The following is a 6,033-nucleotide window of genomic DNA, read 5'->3' on the forward strand; positions in this document are numbered from 1 at the left end:
TTGTATAGGGTCAGATAAGCCAAAATATGCATGACATTCTCCACACTTCAGTTTTGCCAATTTGAAGCCTGGTAATGCCTTGCAGATATGTCTTAAGAACTGAAGACATATGGAAATGGACTCAAATGAACAGGAGCAACTGTTGGTGTCAACAAAAAGATCCAAGGAAATGAATAAAATATCCATTCTACATAGATAGAAGTGAAGGGGAGGGAAAAGGAAACATTAAACCAAGCCTTTTAAGTTCTTCAATTTTGATGTCTTTTTCCACACTGAATCTATCAGAATATAACCAATTTCCCAAGTATTTTGGACCCCTTTCTGTCTGCTCCAAAATCTAATGGCATTTGCGGTCTCAAGCCTATTTTCATCCAGATTAGCTGCAGGAAGGCAATCATGTACAGAATACTTGGAAACCAACTAGAGATAGAGCCGAGACTTAGTGGTGATTTGTCTTGCCTGATAATTTGAATTTTCCCAAGGACTAATTTCAGAACTTCATGACCCTGATGAATGCTTAAAAATAAAAAGTTTAAGGAGATACTGTGTGACCCACATGATGTTGAGGTGAAGTTATTAGCATATGCGCTCTTGTCTTATTTTACTTATTAGTGCATAACAGTTGTACATAACAGTACGGTTCATTTTGACATATTCGTAATGCATATATAACTTAACTTTTTCCATTTCTATCCCTAATACTTCCTCTTATCCTCCTGTCCTCTTTTTCCCATCTTCTTTCTCTACTATATTGGTCTCCCTTTTATTAATTAATTAGTTTAATTAGTGCATTATAGTTTTATATAAAATTAGAACAAATTGTGATGTACTTATTCATGCATGTAGCATAACTTAATTGCCCAGTTCTTTCCCTCCCTTCCACCCTCCCCTGGCTCCCCTGTTTCTCTTCTACTGATCTGCTTTCTATTTTTGCAACATTCCTCTTTTTTATTTCTTTTTTCTCTCTACCTTCTTCATGTGAGAGAAAAGATTCAACTCTTTGCTTTCTGAGTCTGCCTTATTTCACTTAGCCTGATATTCTCCAGTTTCAACCATTTACCAGCAAATGACATAATTTAACTCTTGGCATTATGAAGAGTTCTCAAAAGAATAGGAATAAAAGGACCATATGATTTAGCTATTTCATTCCTTGGTATTTACCCAAACAATCTAAAATCATAATATTATGGTGATGCATGCCTACCAATGTTTACAACAGCATAATCCACAATACCCAAGTAATGGAACCAGCCTTGAGGCCCACCAATAGATGAATAGATGAAAAAAATTTGCTATCTATAACATAAGTGCCCTAAGGTATCTGAGGAACCTGGGGGTGTATAAAAGTATTTCCTACAAAGTGTTACTATTGCCCAAGTGTTCAGCCATGACATTTTGCAAGTTGGAATCAACCCTGGATACTGGCAGCATACATCTCCCAACATCAGGATCCCAGTTAACCTATCTGAGAGCAAAATTAGTAACAAAAGCCAATTCCAAATGAATATGATTTTCTCCTAAAAAGCCAACCCCCCTCCCTCCCTCCACACAAACTTTTTATATTAGTGTTGACCCTAGTGTGTACTGGAGAGATCATGGCTCTGTCATGGGAACTAGAACCAGGTCTGGGTGCCAAAAGTTGTTGGGACATCACAACCATCAGGTAGAAAATTGCATCCAGTAGGAAGAGAACAAACACTGTAATATTTGGAGTTGCCTTCACCTCTTTAAGAGAAAATGTGCCACAGGAGTCTAAACAGTAGGATTCCAGGCAGATGCTATGACCCATACCTATAATCTCAGAGACTCAGGAGGGTGAGCATTGCAAGTTCAAGGCTAGTCTGGGAAACTTAGCAAGACAGTATCTCAAAATAAAATTAAACAAACAATAGGATTACATTATTTATTTCAACTTTGCATCTTGACTCTTTCCAACAAGACTTGACATTTAGTAAAATATTATGGAAAATAAAACACTGAGGATAAAAGATAACCAAGACTTAGTGAGAAAGGAAAAACTTACATATTAGATCTGGTTGTTTGATATTAGCCAGGAATGTTATCTAAGTGTCTTTCTTATCTCTGAAAAATCAAATCATCATCCATTTTACAAATTTGTTAATAGGATTAAATTACAAAGTAAAGATGGAAATTTTAAAAAATAGATTCATTACTCTCTTCTCCTCCCTCTGAAATGTATTAAGATTTCAACTAGCATCTTGTACTCCATGGTGAAATCTCAACCTGAGTAGTCTTATTGAGTGTGAACCTTTCCAGAGATTCTCTCATGCATCTTCCTACTTTTCCATCTCAACTTCTTGTTCTCATTGGTGTCAAAGAGCCCCTTCTTGGAATGAGCCTTTTAGGTTTGTGTGACTTTTCAAAAAGGCGCTAGCCACTTCAGACTCAAAGGACTTGTGTCTGCTGTTACTTTAGCATGCGCTGAAAATTAAGTCACCTCATCCATATCTCTCATATACTGCATTTGTTTTCTCTTACTACTATAAAAAAACTACCATAGATTTAGCAGCTTAAAGCAAAGCCGGTTTATCATCTCAGTCTGCAGGTCAGACTGGACTGAGTGGACTCTGCTGGTTTCTCTGCTCTAATTCCCATAGGATGAAATGAAAAAGCTGAGAGCACTGTGGAGACTCTGGAAGAGAATCTGTTTCCAATCTCCTTCAAGTTGTTGGAAACTGAATTCCATATGTTGTAGGACTGTGGTTCCCAGTCTTTGTGAGCTGTTGGTGAAAGGTCATGCTTAGCGTTTAGAGCTCTCCATCTTTACATGTGGTCACCTTTAAAGCCAGCAATAGCAGGGTTAGTTTTTCTCACTCTTCAAATCTCTCTACCTCATCTTTTCTCTGCTTCTTCTGAATATCTCTCTCATTCCAGTGGAGATCCTTTTCTACATTTAAGGGCTCAAGTGATTAGATTGAGTCCATCCCAGAATCAAGGATAATCTCCCCATTTGAAGACTGGTAGGTTTAATTATATTTGAAAAATCTCTAAACAAATGACATGATTTGTATTTCACTGAATAACCAGGGGGAGAGTCTCATGAGGAAGAGGGGATATCTTTTGAATTTGCAGACCACTCCAAGGCTTCCATTGCTTTCCTCATCCCAGTTTTGACAGAGCTAAAGAGCTCCTCATAATCTCTTCCCTTTCCTGCCATGAAGTAAAAGACCTGAAAGCAACCTGCTCTGCCCTTTTCTTAAGGGAATGACTGGTTCATCTTGGTATGAAAGGGTAGAAAAAGGCACCTGTTTTTTCAAATCCCTGCTATGGCACATGCTACCCAGAGAACTAAATCCATCCACATTACTTTCCCTCATCTGTACAGAACTTGAAGAATGAAATTATGTGACTTGATACGATGTGGATGTACATGGAGGAAATTATGTTAAGCAAAATAAACCAGTCACAGTAAGACAAATAGCACATGATCTCACTCATATGAGAAATCTGAAAGCAATTAAATTAGAAGCAGAGAGTAGAACGGTGGTTATTAAAGGTTGAGAAGTGGAGGAGATGGGGTTGATGTGGGTCAAAGAGTACAAAGTTTCAGATGGGAAGAACAAGTGTCTTGATCTATTGTACAGCACGGTGACTAGTTAAAAATAGTATATCTTACATTTCAAAATTATTAGGTATAAATTTCAAATGTGCTCAGTACAAAAAATGGAGTGATGGATATGTTGATGAGTTTGATTTAATCATTCCATATAATACACATCTTTTATGACATTGCTTTTAACCCCATAAATATATACAATTATGATCTATCAATTTACAATAAAATTGAATCTAAAAAATTCCCATCTCTCAGGGCTGCCATGAAGACAGAATTATTGATATAATATAACATATATATAATATAATATAAAATAATATATGCCTTCAAAAAATGTGGAGATATTTGTTAATGGTTTTGATTATTGTAGCGATTTAGAATAATTTGATATAAAAAGCACACAACAGCCTTAGAATATATTAGTATGATAATAAGTGTAACAAAATATGAATCCTCAGACTTTCCCACTAACTCACACAAATGCATATGCACATGCACATGCACATGAGCACTCACCTATTGACACATCCCAAACAGAAAGAAACTTATCTACAGACTCCTCAATTTGGATGCTTCCTTGACATCTCAGAAAGGCCTGAGCAATAATTTCTAATTTTATGTCTGCCATACTAGTGATACATGATTAGTCATAGACAGGGCAAAAGTAGTTTGACTCCCACAAAATACATGAGCATTTACGTGCCCTTATGCCTCATAGCCACTATGAAAAAAAGTCACATTCTGTAAAATTATCTACAAAATTAATAGGGTCTTTGAGAAATCTAGGAATGGGCAGACCACTCAAAATCTATGCAACTATTCATTCAGAGAACCAATAAAAATAATGATGGAAACTTTAATTAAAGTATGAGCAGATTAAAACATCTCATTACATTTCTATTAAGTAAAGAAATAATTGCTGTTTAATATAAGACTTTACCATTCTAAAAAATGAAGGTAACTTGAAGGAAGAATGTTTAGCAAAGGAGAGGCTGCTGATCTCAGAGATAACAGCCAAATACACACATGCACACACACACAAATAATATTAACAGTGCAATAAGCACTTCTAAGGTAGATTATGTGGCAAAAAGCAAACAAAGAAGTTACAATGTATATATCATTTATCTATTTTTTGTACTTTTAACCTATATTCTTTATTTGTTCAGTTATACATGACAGCAGAATGCTCGTCGATTAATTGTACACAAATGGAGCACAATTTTTTACTTCTCTGGTTGTATACGGAGTCACACCATTCGTGCAGTCATACGTGTACTTAGGATAGTGATGTCCATCTCATTTCACCATCTTCCCTATCCCCATGCTCCCTCCCTGCCTCTTTCTCCCCTTTGCTCAATCTAAAGTTCCTTCATTCATTCCATACCCCCCCATATATGGATCAGCGTCCACTTTTCAGAGAAAATATTCACTTACCTATTGATGCATAACAATCCACCCTAAAATGTGGTAGTTTAAGACCTCACCATTTATCATTTGCAGAATATCTGTAAGTCAGTTGAGTATTTTCACCGCCTGGGCCAGGTGTGAACTCAGTTGTATTCACTCTTGAATCCATGATCAGTTGACTGGTCAACAGTGGCATGACTGACCTACAGATAAGTGATATCTTCTCTGTTTCAGAGGATTTTTCATTCTTCAGCAGGTTAACATGGACTTGTTAATATAATGGTCCCATCCTTCCAGAGAACAAATTGGATTTTCAAGGTTTCTTAAGGTCAAGGACCTGATACCTGTTGATTGGCCAAAACAAGACAAAAGGGAATGCCACATTCAAGGGATGTGGACTTCAGTTTATGATGGCATGAGTAGCAAAGTGCAGAAAAATATTGTAAAAAGTATAGATACAGGATAGGAGGTTGATGGATAATTGTGTTCATTTGGAAACCAATAAAGCAATAAGAGATAGGCCTAGTGTACTATATTATCTTTTCTCCCTCTGGGTTCAGCTATGGCCCCTTGACGGTATAAAACACTAAGGAACTGGGAAAAAAGAATATCACATATGAAAAATGTTGCTATAACATTTTCCTGACATTATTTCTCTATTTATAATAACACATCAACTAATTCAGATTGGAAAACATATGTTGTAGCAGAACATACCACCAACATTTGTAAATGATTTATTTGACTGAAAAAAAAGTACTTAGGGAAGTATCACGTTTATCTACATATTAATAACTATCTCACTAATTCTCATTTCAGTGTTCCCTGGACATGGGAACAAATGGGCAAAATATATCTGTTGCAGAGTTTCTCAACCTCACCCTGTTAAGATTTGTTGTATAGGTTTTTTTTCTATGTATTGTAGGATGTGGATGTTTAGTGACAACCTTGGCCTTTACACACTAACATCTCTGCCGCCAGGTTGTGACAACCAAAAATGTATCCAGACACATCTAAATGTACTCTGGGAGCACAATCACCCCCAG

The sequence above is a fragment of the Ictidomys tridecemlineatus genome, chromosome 4 (genome assembly GCF_052094955.1).
Source record: "Ictidomys tridecemlineatus isolate mIctTri1 chromosome 4, mIctTri1.hap1, whole genome shotgun sequence".
Classification (NCBI taxonomy): Eukaryota; Metazoa; Chordata; class Mammalia; order Rodentia; family Sciuridae; genus Ictidomys; species Ictidomys tridecemlineatus.